Here is a 20,630-nt window from a genome sequence, read left to right as displayed (position 1 = left end):
CACTGACATGGAGCTGATGACTGGGGTTTATCTATCTAATCCTGCTGCAACACTGACATGGAGCTGATGACTCTAGGGTTTATCTATCTAATCCTGTTGCAACACTGACATGGAGCTGATGACTGGGGTTTATCTATCTAATCCTGCTGCAACACTGACATGGAGCTGATGACTGGGGTTTATCTATCTAATCCTGCTGCAACACTGACATGGAGCTGATGACTGGGGTTTATCTATCTAATCCTGCTGCAACACTGACATGGAGCTGATGACTGGGGTTTATCTATCTAATCCTGTTGCAACACTGACATGGAGCTGATGACTGGGGTTTATCTATCTAATCCTGCTGCAACACTGACATGGAGCTGATGACTGGGGTTTATCTATCTAATCCTGCTGCAACACTGACATGGAGCTGATGACTGGGGTTTATCTATCTAATCCTGCTGCAACACTGACATGGAGCTGATGACTGGGGTTTATCTATCTAATCCTGCTGCAACACTGACATGGAGCTGATGACTGGGGTTTATCTATCTAATCCTGCTGCAACACTGACATGGAGCTGATGACTCTAGGGTTTATCTATCTAATCCTGTTGCAACACTGACATGGAGCTGATGACTGGGGTTTATCTATCTAATCCTGCTGCAACACTGACATGGAGCTGATGACTGGGGTTTATCTATCTAATCCTGCTGCAACACTGACATGGAGCCGATGACTGGGGTTTATCTATCTAATCCTGCTGCAACACTGACATGGAGCTGATGACTGGGGTTTATCTATCTAATCCTGCTGCAACACTGACATGGAGCCGATGACTGGGGTTTATCTATCTAATCCTGCTGCAACACTGACATGGGGCTGATGACTGGGGTTTATCTATCTAATCCTGCTGCAACACTGACATGGAGCTGATGACTGGGGTTTATCTATCTAATCCTGTTGCAACACTGACATGGAGCTGATGACTGGGGTTTATCTATCTAATCCTGCTGCAACACTGACATGGAGCTGATGACTGGGGTTTATCTATCTAATCCTGCTGCAACACTGACATGGAGCTGATGACTGGGGTTTATCTATCTAATCCTGCTGCAACACTGACATGGAGCTGATGACTCTAGGGTTTATCTATCTAATCCTGCTGCAACACTGACATGGAGCTGATGACTCTAGGGTTTATCTATCTAATCCTGTTGCAACACTGACATGGAGCTGATGACTGGGGTTTATCTATCTAATCCTGCTGCAACACTGACATGGAGCTGATGACTGGGGTTTATCTATCTAATCCTGTTGCAACACTGACATGGAGCTGATGACTGGGGTTTATCTATCTAATCCTGCTGCAACACTGACATGGAGCTGATGACTGGGGTTTATCTATCTAATCCTGTTGCAACACGACATGGAGCTGATGACTCTAGGGTTTATCTATCTAATCCTGCTGCAACACTGACATGGAGCTGATGACTGGGGTTTATCTATCTAATCCTGCTGCAACACTGACATGGAGCTGATGACTCTAGGGTTTATCTATCTAATCCTGCTGCAACACTGACATGGAGCTGATGACTCTAGGGTTTATCTATCTAATCCTGTTGCAACACTGACATGGAGCTGATGACTGGGGTTTATCTATCTAATCCTGTTGCAACACGACATGGAGCTGATGACTGGGGTTTATCTATCTAATCCTGTTGCAACACTGACATGGAGCTGATGACTCTAGGGTTTATCTATCTAATCCTGTTGCAACACTGACATGGAGCTGATGACTGGGGTTTATCTATCTAATCCTGTTGCAACACGACATGGAGCTGATGACTCTAGGGTTTATCTATCTAATCCTGCTGCAACACTGACATGGAGCTGATGACTGGGGTTTATCTATCTAATCCTGCTGCAACACTGACATGGAGCTGATGACTGGGGTTTATCTATCTAATCCTGCTGCAACACTGACATGGAGCTGATGACTGGGGTTTATCTATCTAATCCTTTTGCAACACTGACATGGAGCTGATGACTGGGGTTTATCTATCTAATCCTGTTGCAACACTGACATGGAGCTGATGACTGGGGTTTATCTATCTAATCCTGCTGCAACACTGACATGGAGCTGATGACTCTAGGGTTTATCTATCTAATCCTGCTGCAACACTGACATGGAGCTGATGACTCTAGGGTTTATCTATCTAATCCTGTTGCAACACTGACATGGAGCTGATGACTGGGGTTTATCTATCTAATCCTGCTGCAACACTGACATGGAGCTGATGACTCTAGGGTTTATCTATCTAATCCTGCTGCAACACTGACATGGAGCTGATGACTGGGGTTTATCTATCTAATCCTGCTGCAACACTGACATGGAGCTGATGACTCTAGGGTTTATCTATCTAATCCTGCTGCAACACTGACATGGAGCTGATGACTCTAGGGTTTATCTATCTAATCCTGTTGCAACACTGACATGGAGCTGATGACTGGGGTTTATCTATCTAATCCTGCTGCAACACTGACATGGAGCTGATGACTGGGGTTTATCTATCTAATCCTGCTGCAACACTGACATGGAGCTGATGACTGGGGTTTATCTATCTAATCCTGTTGCAACACGACATGGAGCTGATGACTGGGGTTTATCTATCTAATCCTGTTGCAACACTGACATGGAGCTGATGACTCTAGGGTTTATCTATCTAATCCTGTTGCAACACTGACATGGAGCTGATGACTGGGGTTTATCTATCTAATCCTGTTGCAACACTGACATGGAGCTGATGACTGGGGTTTATCTATCTAATCCTGCTGCAACACTGACATGGAGCTGATGACTGGGGTTTATCTATCTAATCCTGCTGCAACACTGACATGGAGCTGATGACTGGGGTTTATCTATCTAATCCTGCTGCAACACTGACATGGAGCTGATGACTCTAGGGTTTATCTATCTAATCCTGCTGCAACACGACATGGAGCTGATGACTCTAGGGTTTATCTATCTAATCCTGCTGCAACACTGACATGGAGCTGATGACTGGGGTTTATCTATCTAATCCTGCTGCAACACTGACATGGAGCTGATGACTGGGGTTTATCTATCTAATCCTGCTGCAACACTGACATGGAGCTGATGACTGGGGTTTATCTATCTAATCCTGCTGCAACACTGACATGGAGCTGATGACTGGGGTTTATCTATCTAATCCTGCTGCAACACTGACATGGAGCTGATGACTGGGGTTTATCTATCTAATCCTGCTGCAACACTGACATGGAGCTGATGACTCTAGGGTTTATCTATCTAATCCTGCTGCAACACTGACATGGAGCTGATGACTGGGGTTTATCTATCTAATCCTGTTGCAACACTGACATGGAGCTGATGACTGGGGTTTATCTATCTAATCCTGTTGCAACACTGACATGGAGCTGATGACTGGGGTTTATCTATCTAATCCTGCTGCAACACTGACATGGAGCTGATGACTGGGGTTTATCTATCTAATCCTGCTGCAACACTGACATGGAGCTGATGACTGGGGTTTATCTATCTAATCCTGCTGCAACACTGACATGGAGCCGATGACTGGGGTTTATCTATCTAATCCTGTTGCAACACTGACATGGAGCTGATGACTGGGGTTTATCTATCTAATCCTGCTGCAACACTGACATGGAGCCGATGACTGGGGTTTTCCTATCTAATCCTGTTGCAACACTGACATGGAGCTGATGACGGGTTTATCTATCTAATCCTGCTGCAACACTGACATGGAGCTGATGACTCTAGGGTTTATCTATCTAATCCTGCTGCAACACTGACATGGAGCTGATGACTGGGGTTTATCTATCTAATCCTGCTGCAACACTGACATGGAGCTGATGACTGGGGTTTATCTTTCTAATCCTGCTGCAACACTGACATGGAGCTGATGACTGTAGGGTTTATCTATCCAATCCTGCTGCAACACTGACATGGAGCTGATGACTCTAGGGTTTATCTATCTAATCCTGCTGCAACACTGACATGGAGCTGATGACTGGGGTTTATCTATCTAATCCTGCTGCAACACTGACATGGAGCTGATGACTGGGGTTTATCTATCTAATCCTGCTGCAACACTGACATGGAGCTGATGACTGTAGGGTTTATCTATCTAATCCTGCTGCAACACTGACATGGAGCTGAAGACTGGGGTTTATCTATCTAATCCTGCTGCAACACTGACATGGAGCTGATGACAGGGGTTTATCTATCTAATCCTGTTGCAACACTGACATGGAGCTGATGACTGGGGTTTATCTATCTAATCCTGTTGCAACACTGACATGGAGCTGATGACTGGGGTTTATCTATCTTGCTGCAACACTGACATGGAGCTGATGACTGGGGTTTATCTATCTAATCCTGCTGCAACACTGACATGGAGCTGATGACTGGGGTTTATCTATCTAATCCTGCTGCAACACTGACATGGAGCTGATGACTGGGGTTTATCTATCTAATCCTGCTGCAACACTGACATGGAGCTGATGACTGGGGTTTATCTATCTAATCCTGCTGCAACACTGACATGGAGCCGATGACTGGGGTTTATCTATCTAATCCTGCTGCAACACTGACATGGAGCTGATGACTGGGGTTTATCTATCTAATCCTGCTGCAACACTGACATGGAGCTGATGACTGGGGTTTATCTATCTAATCCTGCTGCAACACTGACATGGAGCCGATGACTGGGGTTTATCTATCTAATCCTGCTGCAACACTGACATGGAGCCGATGACTGGGGTTTATCTATATAATCCTGCTGCAACACTGACATGGAGCTGATGACTGGGGTTTATCTATCTAATCCTGCTGCAACACTGACATGGAGCCGATGACTGGGGTTTATCTATCTAATCCTGCTGCAACACTGACATGGAGCCGATGACTGGGGTTTATCTATCTAATCCTGCTGCAACACTGACATGGAGCTGATGACTGGGGTTTATCTATCTAATCCTGCTGCAACACTGACATGGAGCTGATGACTGGGGTTTATCTATCTAATCCTGCTGCAACACTGACATGGAGCTGATGACTGGGGTTTATCTATCTAATCCTGCTGCAACACTGACATGGAGCTGATGACTGGGGTTTATCTATCTAATCCTGCTGCAACACTGACATGGAGCTGATGACTGGGGTTTATCTATCTAATCCTGCTGCAACACTGACATGGAGCTGATGACTGGGGTTTATCTATCTAATCCTGCTGCAACACTGACATGGAGCTGATGACGGGTTTATCTATCTAATCCTGCTGCAACACTGACATGGAGCTGATGACTGGGGTTTATCTATCTAATCCTGCTGCAACACTGACATGGAGCTGATGACTGGGGTTTATCTATCTAATCCTGCTGCAACACTGACATGGAGCTGATGACTAGGGTTTATCTATCTAATCCTGTTGCAACACTGACATGGAGCTGATGACTGGGGTTTATCTATCTAATCCTGCTGCAACACTGACATGGAGCTGATGACTGGGGTTTATCTAATCTAATCAACGTGGGGAATAGTTGGTTAAAGTATCTGGTAGTAATAAATAGATATAGTGTACTACTGTTAACCAGGACCCATCATCCTCCTGACATGTAGTAATATATAGTGTACTACTGTTAACCAGGACCCGTCATCCTCCTGACATGTAGTAATATATAGTGTACTACTGTTAACCAGGACCCATCATCCTCCAGACATGTAGTAATATATAGTGTAGTACTGTTAACCAGGACCCATCATCCTCCAGACATGTAGTAATATATAGTGTACTACTGTTAACCAGGACCCGTCATCCTCCTGACATGTAGTAATATATAGTGTACTACTGTTAACCAGGACCCATCATCCTCCTGACATGTAGTAATATATAGTGTACTACTGTTAACCAGGACCCATCATCCTCCTGACATGTAGTAATATATAGTGTACTACTGTTAACCAGGACCCATCATCCTCCAGACATGTAGTAATATATAGTGTACTACTGTTAACCAGGACCCGTCATCCTCCTGACATGTAGTAATATATAGTGTACTACTGTTAACCAGGACCCATCATCCTCCAGACATGTAGTAATATATAGTGTACTACTGTTAACCAGGACCCATCATCCTCCTGACATGTAGTAATATATAGTGTACTACTGTTAACCAGGACCCATCATCCTCCTGACATGTAGTAATATATAGTGTACTACTGTTAACCAGGACCCGTCAGCCTCCTGACATGTAGTAATATATAGTGTACTACTGTTAACCAGGACCCATCATCCTCCTGACATGTAGTAATATATAGTGTACTACTGTTAACCAGGACCCATCATCCTCCTGACATGTAGTAATATATAGTGTACTACTGTTAACCAGGACCCATCATCCTCCTGACATGTAGTAATATATAGTGTACTACTGTTAACCAGGACCCATCATCCTCCTGACATGTAGTAATATATAGTGTACTACTGTTAACCAGGACCCATCATCCTCCAGACATGTAGTAATATATAGTGTAGTACTGTTAACCAGGACCCATCATCCTCCAGACATGTAGTAATATATAGTGTACTACTGTTAACCAGGACCCGTCATCCTCCTGACATGTAGTAATATATAGTGTACTACTGTTAACCAGGACCCATCATCCTCCTGACATGTAGTAATATATAGTGTACTACTGTTAACCAGGACCCATCATCCTCCTGACATGTAGTAATATATAGTGTACTACTGTTAACCAGGACCCATCATCCTCCAGACATGTAGTAATATATAGTGTACTACTGTTAACCAGGACCCGTCATCCTCCTGACATGTAGTAATATATAGTGTACTACTGTTAACCAGGACCCATCATCCTCCAGACATGTAGTAATATATAGTGTACTACTGTTAACCAGGACCCATCATCCTCCTGACATGTAGTAATATATAGTGTACTACTGTTAACCAGGACCCATCATCCTCCTGACATGTAGTAATATATAGTGTACTACTGTTAACCAGGACCCATCATCCTCCTGACATGTAGTAATATATAGTGTACTACTGTTAACCAGGACCCATCATCCTCCTGACATGTAGTAATATATAGTGTAGTACTGTTAACCAGGACCCGTCAGCCTCCTGACATGTAGTAATATATAGTGTACTACTGTTAACCAGGACCCATCATCCTCCTGACATGTAGTAATATATAGTGTACTACTGTTAACCAGGACCCATCATCCTCCTGACATGTAGTAATATATAGTGTACTACTGTTAACCAGGACCCATCATCCTCCTGACATGTAGTAATATATAGTGTACTACTGTTAACCAGGACCCATCATCCTCCAGACATGTAGTAATATATAGTGTACTACTGTTAACCAGGACCCGTCAGCCTTCAGACATGTAGTAATATATAGTGTACTACTGTTAACCAGGACCCATCATCCTCCTGACATGTAGTAATATATAGTGTACTACTGTTAACCAGGACCCGTCATCCTCCTGACATGTAGTAATATATAGTGTACTACTGTTAACCAGGACCCGTCAGCCTCCTGACATGTAGTAATATATAGTGTACTACTGTTAACCAGGACCCATCATCCTCCAGACATGTAGTAATATATAGTGTACTACTGTTAACCAGGACCCGTCATCCTCCAGACATGTAGTAATATATAGTGTACTACTGTTAACCAGGACCCATCATCTTCCTGACATGTAGTAATATATAGTGTACTACTGTTAACCAGGACCCATCAGCCTCCAGATATGTAGTAATATATAGTGTACTACTGTTAACCAGGACCCATCATCCTCCTGACATGTAGTAATATATAGTGTACTACTGTTAACCAGGACCCGTCATCCTCCTGACATGTAGTAATATATAGTGTACTACTGTTAACCAGGACCCATCATCCTCCTGACATGTAGTAATATATAGTGTACTACTGTTAACCAGGACCCATCAGCCTCCAGACATGTAGGTAATATATAGTGTACTACTGTTAACCAGGACCCGTCATCCTCCTGACATGTAGTAATATATAGTGTACTACTGTTAACCAGGACCCATCATCCTCCTGACATGTAGTAATATATAGTGTAGTACTGTTAACCAGGACGCGTCAGCCTCCTGACATGTAGTAATATATAGTGTACTACTGTTAACCAGGACCCATCATCCTCCTGACATGTAGTAATATATAGTGTACTACTGTTAACCAGGACCCATCAGCCTCCTGACATGTAGTAATATATAGTGTACTACTGTTAACCAGGACCCATCATCCTCCTGACATGTAGTAATATATAGTGTACTACTGTTAACCAGGACCCATCATCCTCCTGACATGTAGTAATATATAGTGTACTACTGTTAACCAGGACCCATCATCCTCCTGACATGTAGTAATATATAGTGTACTACTGTTAACCAGGACCCATCATCCTCCTGACATGTAGTAATATATAGTGTACTACTGTTAACCAGGACCCATCATCCTCCTGACATGTAGTAATATATAGTGTACTACTGTTAACCAGGACCCATCATCCTCCTGACATGTAGTAATATATAGTGTACTACTGTTAACCAGGACCCATCATCCTCCTGACATGTAGTAATATATAGTGTACTACTGTTAACCAGGACCCGTCAGCCTCCTGACATGTAGTAATATATAGTGTACTACTGTTAACCAGGACCCATCATCCTCCAGACATGTAGTAATATATAGTGTAGTACTGTTAACCAGGACCCATCATCCTCCTGACATGTAGTAATATATAGTGTACTACTGTTAACCAGGACCCATCATCCTCCTGACATGTAGTAATATATAGTGTACTACTGTTAACCAGGACCCATCATCCTCCTGACATGTAGTAATATATAGTGTAGTACTGTTAACCAGGACCCATCATCCTCCAGACATGTAGTAATATATAGTGTACTACTGTTAACCAGGACCCATCATCCTCCTGACATGTAGTAATATATAGTGTACTACTGTTAACCAGGACCCATCATCCTCCTGACATGTAGTAATATATAGTGTACTACTGTTAACCAGGACCCATCATCCTCCTGACATGTAGTAATATAGTGTACTACTGTTAACCAGGACCCATCAGCCTCCTGACATGTAGTAATATATAGTGTACTACTGTTAACCAGGACCCATCAGCCTCCTGACATGTAGTAATATATAGTGTACTACTGTTAACCAGGACCCATCATCCTCCAGACATGTAGTAATATATAGTGTACTACTGTTAACCAGGACCCATCATCCTCCTGACATGTAGTAATATATAGTGTACTACTGTTAACCAGGACCCATCATCCTCCTGACATGTAGTAATATATAGTGTACTACTGTTAACCAGGACCCGTCAGCCTCCTGACATGTAGTAATATATAGTGTACTACTGTTAACCAGGACCCATCATCCTCCTGACATGTAGTAATATATAGTGTACTACTGTTAACCAGGACCCATCATCCTCCTGACATGTAGTAATATATAGTGTACTACTGTTAACCAGGACCCATCATCCTCCTGACATGTAGTAATATATAGTGTACTACTGTTAACCAGGACCCATCATCCTCCTGACATGTAGTAATATATAGTGTACTACTGTTAACCAGGACCCATCATCCTCCAGACATGTAGTAATATATAGTGTAGTACTGTTAACCAGGACCCATCATCCTCCAGACATGTAGTAATATATAGTGTACTACTGTTAACCAGGACCCGTCATCCTCCTGACATGTAGTAATATATAGTGTACTACTGTTAACCAGGACCCATCATCCTCCTGACATGTAGTAATATATAGTGTACTACTGTTAACCAGGACCCATCATCCTCCTGACATGTAGTAATATATAGTGTACTACTGTTAACCAGGACCCATCATCCTCCAGACATGTAGGTAGTATATAAGTGTACTACTGTTAACCAGGACCCATCAGCCTCCTGACATGTAGTAATATATAGTGTACTACTGTTAACCAGGACCCATCATCCTCCTGACATGTAGTAATATATAGTGTACTACTGTTAACCAGGACCCATCATCCTCCTGACATGTAGTAATATATAGTGTACTACTGTTAACCAGGACCCATCATCCTCCTGACATGTAGTAATATATAGTGTACTACTGTTAACCAGGACCCATCATCCTCCTGACATGTAGTAATATATAGTGTACTACTGTTAACCAGGACCCATCATCCTCCTGACATGTAGTAATATATAGTGTACTACTGTTAACCAGGACCCGTCAGCCTCCTGACATGTAGTAATATATAGTGTACTACTGTTAACCAGGACCCATCATCCTCCAGACATGTAGTAATATATAGTGTAGTACTGTTAACCAGGACCCATCATCCTCCTGACATGTAGTAATATATAGTGTACTACTGTTAACCAGGACCCATCATCCTCCTGACATGTAGTAATATATAGTGTACTACTGTTAACCAGGACCCATCATCCTCCTGACATGTAGTAATATATAGTGTAGTACTGTTAACCAGGACCCATCATCCTCCAGACATGTAGTAATATATAGTGTACTACTGTTAACCAGGACCCATCATCCTCCTGACATGTAGTAATATATAGTGTACTACTGTTAACCAGGACCCATCATCCTCCTGACATGTAGTAATATATAGTGTACTACTGTTAACCAGGACCCATCATCCTCCTGACATGTAGTAATATATAGTGTACTACTGTTAACCAGGACCCATCAGCCTCCTGACATGTAGTAATATATAGTGTACTACTGTTAACCAGGACCCATCAGCCTCCTGACATGTAGTAATATATAGTGTACTACTGTTAACCAGGACCCATCATCCTCCAGACATGTAGTAATATATAGTGTACTACTGTTAACCAGGACCCATCATCCTCCTGACATGTAGTAATATATAGTGTACTACTGTTAACCAGGACCCATCATCCTCCTGACATGTAGTAATATATAGTGTACTACTGTTAACCAGGACCCGTCAGCCTCCTGACATGTAGTAATATATAGTGTACTACTGTTAACCAGGACCCATCATCCTCCTGACATGTAGTAATATATAGTGTACTACTGTTAACCAGGACCCATCATCCTCCTGACATGTAGTAATATATAGTGTACTACTGTTAACCAGGACCCATCATCCTCCTGACATGTAGTAATATATAGTGTACTACTGTTAACCAGGACCCATCATCCTCCTGACATGTAGTAATATATAGTGTACTACTGTTAACCAGGACCCATCATCCTCCAGACATGTAGTAATATATAGTGTAGTACTGTTAACCAGGACCCATCATCCTCCAGACATGTAGTAATATATAGTGTACTACTGTTAACCAGGACCCGTCATCCTCCTGACATGTAGTAATATATAGTGTACTACTGTTAACCAGGACCCATCATCCTCCTGACATGTAGTAATATATAGTGTACTACTGTTAACCAGGACCCATCATCCTCCTGACATGTAGTAATATATAGTGTACTACTGTTAACCAGGACCCATCATCCTCCAGACATGTAGTAATATATAGTGTACTACTGTTAACCAGGACCCGTCATCCTCCTGACATGTAGTAATATATAGTGTACTACTGTTAACCAGGACCCATCATCCTCCAGACATGTAGTAATATATAGTGTACTACTGTTAACCAGGACCCATCATCCTCCTGACATGTAGTAATATATAGTGTACTACTGTTAACCAGGACCCATCATCCTCCTGACATGTAGTAATATATAGTGTACTACTGTTAACCAGGACCCGTCAGCCTCCTGACATGTAGTAATATATAGTGTACTACTGTTAACCAGGACCCATCATCCTCCTGACATGTAGTAATATATAGTGTACTACTGTTAACCAGGACCCATCATCCTCCTGACATGTAGTAATATATAGTGTAGTACTGTTAACCAGGACCCGTCAGCCTCCTGACATGTAGTAATATATAGTGTACTACTGTTAACCAGGACCCATCATCCTCCTGACATGTAGTAATATATAGTGTACTACTGTTAACCAGGACCCATCATCCTCCTGACATGTAGTAATATATAGTGTACTACTGTTAACCAGGACCCATCATCCTCCTGACATGTAGTAATATATAGTGTACTACTGTTAACCAGGACCCATCATCCTCCAGACATGTAGTAATATATAGTGTACTACTGTTAACCAGGACCCGTCAGCCTTCAGACATGTAGTAATATATAGTGTACTACTGTTAACCAGGACCCATCATCCTCCTGACATGTAGTAATATATAGTGTACTACTGTTAACCAGGACCCGTCATCCTCCTGACATGTAGTAATATATAGTGTACTACTGTTAACCAGGACCCGTCAGCCTCCTGACATGTAGTAATATATAGTGTACTACTGTTAACCAGGACCCATCATCCTCCAGACATGTAGTAATATATAGTGTACTACTGTTAACCAGGACCCGTCATCCTCCAGACATGTAGTAATATATAGTGTACTACTGTTAACCAGGACCCATCATCTTCCTGACATGTAGTAATATATAGTGTACTACTGTTAACCAGGACCCATCAGCCTCCAGATATGTAGTAATATATAGTGTACTACTGTTAACCAGGACCCATCATCCTCCTGACATGTAGTAATATATAGTGTACTACTGTTAACCAGGACCCGTCATCCTCCTGACATGTAGTAATATATAGTGTACTACTGTTAACCAGGACCCATCATCCTCCTGACATGTAGTAATATATAGTGTACTACTGTTAACCAGGACCCATCAGCCTCCAGACATGTAGTAATATATAGTGTACTACTGTTAACCAGGACCCGTCATCCTCCTGACATGTAGTAATATATAGTGTACTACTGTTAACCAGGACCCATCATCCTCCTGACATGTAGTAATATATAGTGTAGTACTGTTAACCAGGACCCGTCAGCCTCCTGACATGTAGTAATATATAGTGTACTACTGTTAACCAGGACCCATCATCCTCCTGACATGTAGTAATATATAGTGTACTACTGTTAACCAGGACCCATCAGCCTCCTGACATGTAGTAATATATAGTGTACTACTGTTAACCAGGACCCATCATCCTCCTGACATGTAGTAATATATAGTGTACTACTGTTAACCAGGACCCATCATCCTCCTGACATGTAGTAATATATAGTGTACTACTGTTAACCAGGACCCATCATCCTCCTGACATGTAGTAATATATAGTGTACTACTGTTAACCAGGACCCATCATCCTCCTGACATGTAGTAATATATAGTGTACTACTGTTAACCAGGACCCATCATCCTCCTGACATGTAGTAATATATAGTGTACTACTGTTAACCAGGACCCATCATCCTCCTGACATGTAGTAATATATAGTGTAGTACTGTTAACCAGGACCCGTCAGCCTCCTGACATGTAGTAATATATAGTGTACTACTGTTAACCAGGACCCATCATCCTCCTGACATGTAGTAATATATAGTGTACTACTGTTAACCAGGACCCATCATCCTCCTGACATGTAGTAATATATAGTGTACTACTGTTAACCAGGACCCATCATCCTCCTGACATGTAGTAATATATAGTGTACTACTGTTAACCAGGACCCATCATCCTCCAGACATGTAGTAATATATAGTGTACTACTGTTAACCAGGACCCGTCAGCCTTCAGACATGTAGTAATATATAGTGTACTACTGTTAACCAGGACCCATCATCCTCCTGACATGTAGTAATATATAGTGTACTACTGTTAACCAGGACCCGTCATCCTCCTGACATGTAGTAATATATAGTGTACTACTGTTAACCAGGACCCGTCAGCCTCCTGACATGTAGTAATATATAGTGTACTACTGTTAACCAGGACCCATCATCCTCCAGACATGTAGTAATATATAGTGTACTACTGTTAACCAGGACCCGTCATCCTCCAGACATGTAGTAATATATAGTGTACTACTGTTAACCAGGACCCATCATCTTCCTGACATGTAGTAATATATAGTGTACTACTGTTAACCAGGACCCATCAGCCTCCAGATATGTAGTAATATATAGTGTACTACTGTTAACCAGGACCCATCATCCTCCTGACATGTAGTAATATATAGTGTACTACTGTTAACCAGGACCCGTCATCCTCCTGACATGTAGTAATATATAGTGTACTACTGTTAACCAGGACCCATCATCCTCCTGACATGTAGTAATATATAGTGTACTACTGTTAACCAGGACCCATCAGCCTCCAGACATGTAGGTAATATATAGTGTACTACTGTTAACCAGGACCCGTCATCCTCCTGACATGTAGTAATATATAGTGTACTACTGTTAACCAGGACCCATCATCCTCCTGACATGTAGTAATATATAGTGTAGTACTGTTAACCAGGACGCGTCAGCCTCCTGACATGTAGTAATATATAGTGTACTACTGTTAACCAGGACCCATCATCCTCCTGACATGTAGTAATATATAGTGTACTACTGTTAACCAGGACCCATCAGCCTCCTGACATGTAGTAATATATAGTGTACTACTGTTAACCAGGACCCATCATCCTCCTGACATGTAGTAATATATAGTGTACTACTGTTAACCAGGACCCATCATCCTCCTGACATGTAGTAATATATAGTGTACTACTGTTAACCAGGACCCATCATCCTCCTGACATGTAGTAATATATAGTGTACTACTGTTAACCAGGACCCATCATCCTCCTGACATGTAGTAATATATAGTGTACTACTGTTAACCAGGACCCATCATCCTCCAGACATGTAGTAATATATAGTGTAGTACTGTTAACCAGGACCCATCATCCTCCAGACATGTAGTAATATATAGTGTACTACTGTTAACCAGGACCCGTCATCCTCCTGACATGTAGTAATATATAGTGTACTACTGTTAACCAGGACCCATCATCCTCCTGACATGTAGTAATATATAGTGTACTACTGTTAACCAGGACCCATCATCCTCCTGACATGTAGTAATATATAGTGTACTACTGTTAACCAGGACCCATCATCCTCCAGACATGTAGTAATATATAGTGTACTACTGTTAACCAGGACCCATCAGCCTCCTGACATGTAGTAATATATAGTGTACTACTGTTAACCAGGACCCATCATCCTCCTGACATGTAGTAATATATAGTGTACTACTGTTAACCAGGACCCATCATCCTCCTGACATGTAGTAATATATAGTGTACTACTGTTAACCAGGACCCATCATCCTCCTGACATGTAGTAATATATAGTGTACTACTGTTAACCAGGACCCGTCAGCCTCCTGACATGTAGTAATATATAGTGTACTACTGTTAACCAGGACCCATCATCCTCCAGACATGTAGTAATATATAGTGTAGTACTGTTAACCAGGACCCATCATCCTCCTGACATGTAGTAATATATAGTGTACTACTGTTAACCAGGACCCATCATCCTCCTGACATGTAGTAATATATAGTGTACTACTGTTAACCAGGACCCATCATCCTCCTGACATGTAGTAATATATAGTGTAGTACTGTTAACCAGGACCCATCATCCTCCAGACATGTAGTAATATATAGTGTACTACTGTTAACCAGGACCCATCATCCTCCTGACATGTAGTAATATATAGTGTACTACTGTTAACCAGGACCCATCATCCTCCTGACATGTAGTAATATATAGTGTACTACTGTTAACCAGGACCCATCATCCTCCTGACATGTAGTAATATATAGTGTACTACTGTTAACCAGGACCCATCAGCCTCCTGACATGTAGTAATATATAGTGTACTACTGTTAACCAGGACCCATCAGCCTCCTGACATGTAGTAATATATAGTGTACTACTGTTAACCAGGACCCATCATCCTCCAGACATGTAGTAATATATAGTGTACTACTGTTAACCAGGACCCATCATCCTCCTGACATGTAGTAATATATAGTGTACTACTGTTAACCAGGACCCATCATCCTCCTGACATGTAGTAATATATAGTGTACTACTGTTAACCAGGACCCGTCAGCCTCCTGACATGTAGTAATATATAGTGTACTACTGTTAACCAGGACCCATCATCCTCCTGACATGTAGTAATATATAGTGTACTACTGTTAACCAGGACCCATCATCCTCCTGACATGTAGTAATATATAGTGTACTACTGTTAACCAGGACCCATCATCCTCCTGACATGTAGTAATATATAGTGTACTACTGTTAACCAGGACCCATCATCCTCCTGACATGTAGTAATATATAGTGTACTACTGTTAACCAGGACCCATCATCCTCCAGACATGTAGTAATATATAGTGTAGTACTGTTAACCAGGACCCATCATCCTCCAGACATGTAGTAATATATAGTGTACTACTGTTAACCAGGACCCGTCATCCTCCTGACATGTAGTAATATATAGTGTACTACTGTTAACCAGGACCCATCATCCTCCTGACATGTAGTAATATATAGTGTACTACTGTTAACCAGGACCCATCATCCTCCTGACATGTAGTAATATATAGTGTACTACTGTTAACCAGGACCCATCATCCTCCAGACATGTAGTAATATATAGTGTACTACTGTTAACCAGGACCCGTCATCCTCCTGACATGTAGTAATATATAGTGTACTACTGTTAACCAGGACCCATCATCCTCCAGACATGTAGTAATATATAGTGTACTACTGTTAACCAGGACCCATCATCCTCCTGACATGTAGTAATATATAGTGTACTACTGTTAACCAGGACCCATCATCCTCCTGACATGTAGTAATATATAGTGTACTACTGTTAACCAGGACCCGTCAGCCTCCTGACATGTAGTAATATATAGTGTACTACTGTTAACCAGGACCCATCATCCTCCTGACATGTAGTAATATATAGTGTACTACTGTTAACCAGGACCCATCATCCTCCTGACATGTAGTAATATATAGTGTAGTACTGTTAACCAGGACCCGTCAGCCTCCTGACATGTAGTAATATATAGTGTACTACTGTTAACCAGGACCCATCATCCTCCTGACATGTAGTAATATATAGTGTACTACTGTTAACCAGGACCCATCATCCTCCTGACATGTAGTAATATATAGTGTACTACTGTTAACCAGGACCCATCATCCTCCTGACATGTAGTAATATATAGTGTACTACTGTTAACCAGGACCCATCATCCTCCAGACATGTAGTAATATATAGTGTACTACTGTTAACCAGGACCCGTCAGCCTTCAGACATGTAGTAATATATAGTGTACTACTGTTAACCAGGACCCATCATCCTCCTGACATGTAGTAATATATAGTGTACTACTGTTAACCAGGACCCGTCATCCTCCTGACATGTAGTAATATATAGTGTACTACTGTTAACCAGGACCCGTCAGCCTCCTGACATGTAGTAATATATAGTGTACTACTGTTAACCAGGACCCATCATCCTCCAGACATGTAGTAATATATAGTGTACTACTGTTAACCAGGACCCGTCATCCTCCAGACATGTAGTAATATATAGTGTACTACTGTTAACCAGGACCCATCATCTTCCTGACATGTAGTAATATATAGTGTACTACTGTTAACCAGGACCCATCAGCCTCCAGATATGTAGTAATATATAGTGTACTACTGTTAACCAGGACCCATCATCCTCCTGACATGTAGTAATATATAGTGTACTACTGTTAACCAGGACCCGTCATCCTCCTGACATGTAGTAATATATAGTGTACTACTGTTAACCAGGACCCATCATCCTCCTGACATGTAGTAATATATAGTGTACTACTGTTAACCAGGACCCATCAGCCTCCAGACATGTAGTAATATATAGTGTACTACTGTTAACCAGGACCCGTCATCCTCCTGACATGTAGTAATATATAGTGTACTACTGTTAACCAGGACCCATCATCCTCCTGACATGTAGTAATATATAGTGTAGTACTGTTAACCAGGACCCGTCAGCCTCCTGACATGTAGTAATATATAGTGTACTACTGTTAACCAGGACCCATCATCCTCCTGACATGTAGTAATATATAGTGTACTACTGTTAACCAGGACCCATCAGCCTCCTGACATGTAGTAATATATAGTGTACTACTGTTAACCAGGACCCATCATCCTCCTGACATGTAGTAATATATAGTGTACTACTGTTAACCAGGACCCATCATCCTCCTGACATGTAGTAATATATAGTGTACTACTGTTAACCAGGACCCATCATCCTCCTGACATGTAGTAATATATAGTGTACTACTGTTAACCAGGACCCGTCAGCCTCCTGACATGTAGTAATATATAGTGTACTACTGTTAACCAGGACCCATCATCCTCCAGACATGTAGTAATATATAGTGTAGTACTGTTAACCAGGACCCATCATCCTCCTGACATGTAGTAATATATAGTGTACTACTGTTAACCAGGACCCATCATCCTCCTGACATGTAGTAATATATAGTGTACTACTGTTAACCAGGACCCATCATCCTCCTGACATGTAGTAATATATAGTGTAGTACTGTTAACCAGGACCCATCATCCTCCAGACATGTAGTAATATATAGTGTACTACTGTTAACCAGGACCCATCATCCTCCTGACATGTAGTAATATATAGTGTACTACTGTTAACCAGGACCCATCATCCTCCTGACATGTAGTAATATATAGTGTACTACTGTTAACCAGGACCCATCATCCTCCTGACATGTAGTAATATATAGTGTACTACTGTTAACCAGGACCCATCAGCCTCCTGACATGTAGTAATATATAGTGTACTACTGTTAACCAGGACCCATCAGCCTCCTGACATGTAGTAATATATAGTGTACTACTGTTAACCAGGACCCGTCATCCTCCAGACATGTAGTAATATATAGTGTACTACTGTTAACCAGACCCGTCAGCCTCCAGAATGTAGTAATATATAGTGTACTACTGTTAACCAGGACCCGTCAGCCTCCTGACATGTAGTAATATATAGTGTACTACTGTTAACCAGGACCCATCATCCTCCTGACATGTAGTAATATATAGTGTACTACTGTTAACCAGGACCCATCATCCTCCTGACATGTAGTAATATATAGTGTACTACTGTTAACCAGGACCCGTCAGCCTCCTGACATGTAGTAATATATAGTGTACTACTGTTAACCAGGACCCATCATCCTCCTGACATGTAGTAATATATAGTGTACTACTGTTAACCAGGACCCATCAGCCTCCAGACATGTAGTAATATATAGTGTACTACTGTTAACCAGGACCCATCATCCTCCTGACATGTAGTAATATATAGTGTACTACTGTTAACCAGGACCCGTCAGCCTCCTGACATGTAGTAATATATAGTGTACTACTGTTAACCAGGACCCATCATCCTCCTGACATGTAGTAATATATAGTGTACTACTGTTAACCAGGACCCATCATCCTCCTGACATGTAGTAATATATAGTGTACTACTGTTAACCAGGACCCATCATCCTCCTGACATGTAGTAATATATAGTGTACTACTGTTAACCAGGACCCACATCCTCCTGACATGTAGTAATATATAGTGTACTACTGTTAACCAGGACCCATCATCCTCCTGACATGTAGTAATATATAGTGTACTACTGTTAACCAGGACCCATCATCCTCCTGACATGTAGTAATATATAGTGTACTACTGTTAACCAGGACCCATCATCCTCCTGACATGTAGTAATATATAGTGTACTACTGTTAACCAGGACCCATCATCCTCCAGACATGTAGTAATATATAGTGTACTACTGTTAACCAGGACCCATCATCCTCCTGACATGTAGTAATATATAGTGTACTACTGTTAACCAGGACCCATCAGCCTCCTGACATGTAGTAATATATAGTGTACTACTGTTAACCAGGACCCACATCCTCCTGACATGTAGTAATATATAGTGTACTACTGTTAACCAGGACCCATCATCCTCCAGACATGTAGTAATATATAGTGTACTACTGTTAACCAGGACCCATCATCCTCCTGACATGTAGTAATATATAGTGTACTACTGTTAACCAGGACCCATCATCCTCCAGACATGTAGTAATATATAGTGTACTACTGTTAACCAGGACCCATCATCCTCCTGACATGTAGTAATATATAGTGTACTACTGTTAACCAGGACCCATCATCCTCCAGACATGTAGTAATATATAGTGTACTACTGTTAACCAGGACCCATCATCTTCCTGACATGTAGTAATATATAGTGTACTACTGTTAACCAGGACCCATCATCCTCCTGACATGTAGTAATATATAGTGTACTACTGTTAACCAGGACCCATCATCCTCCAGACATGTAGTAATATATAGTGTACTACTGTTAACCAGGACCCATCATCCTCCTGACATGTAGTAATATATAGTGTACTACTGT

General features: G+C 41.6%; 1 protein-coding gene across 1 annotated transcript in view; it reads left to right on the top strand.

The window, feature by feature from the left end:
- Positions 1–20,630, top strand: part of LOC311112746 (uncharacterized protein) — a 224,199-nt gene that overhangs the window by 117,771 nt on the left and 85,798 nt on the right. The gene's annotated exons all lie outside the window — the stretch shown is intronic.

Source organism: Coregonus lavaretus (genome assembly GCF_964263955.1).
Source record: "Coregonus lavaretus genome assembly, chromosome: 39".
NCBI lineage: Eukaryota > Metazoa > Chordata > Actinopteri > Salmoniformes > Salmonidae > Coregonus > Coregonus lavaretus.
This window is presented reverse-complemented; position numbering and strand designations above follow the sequence as displayed.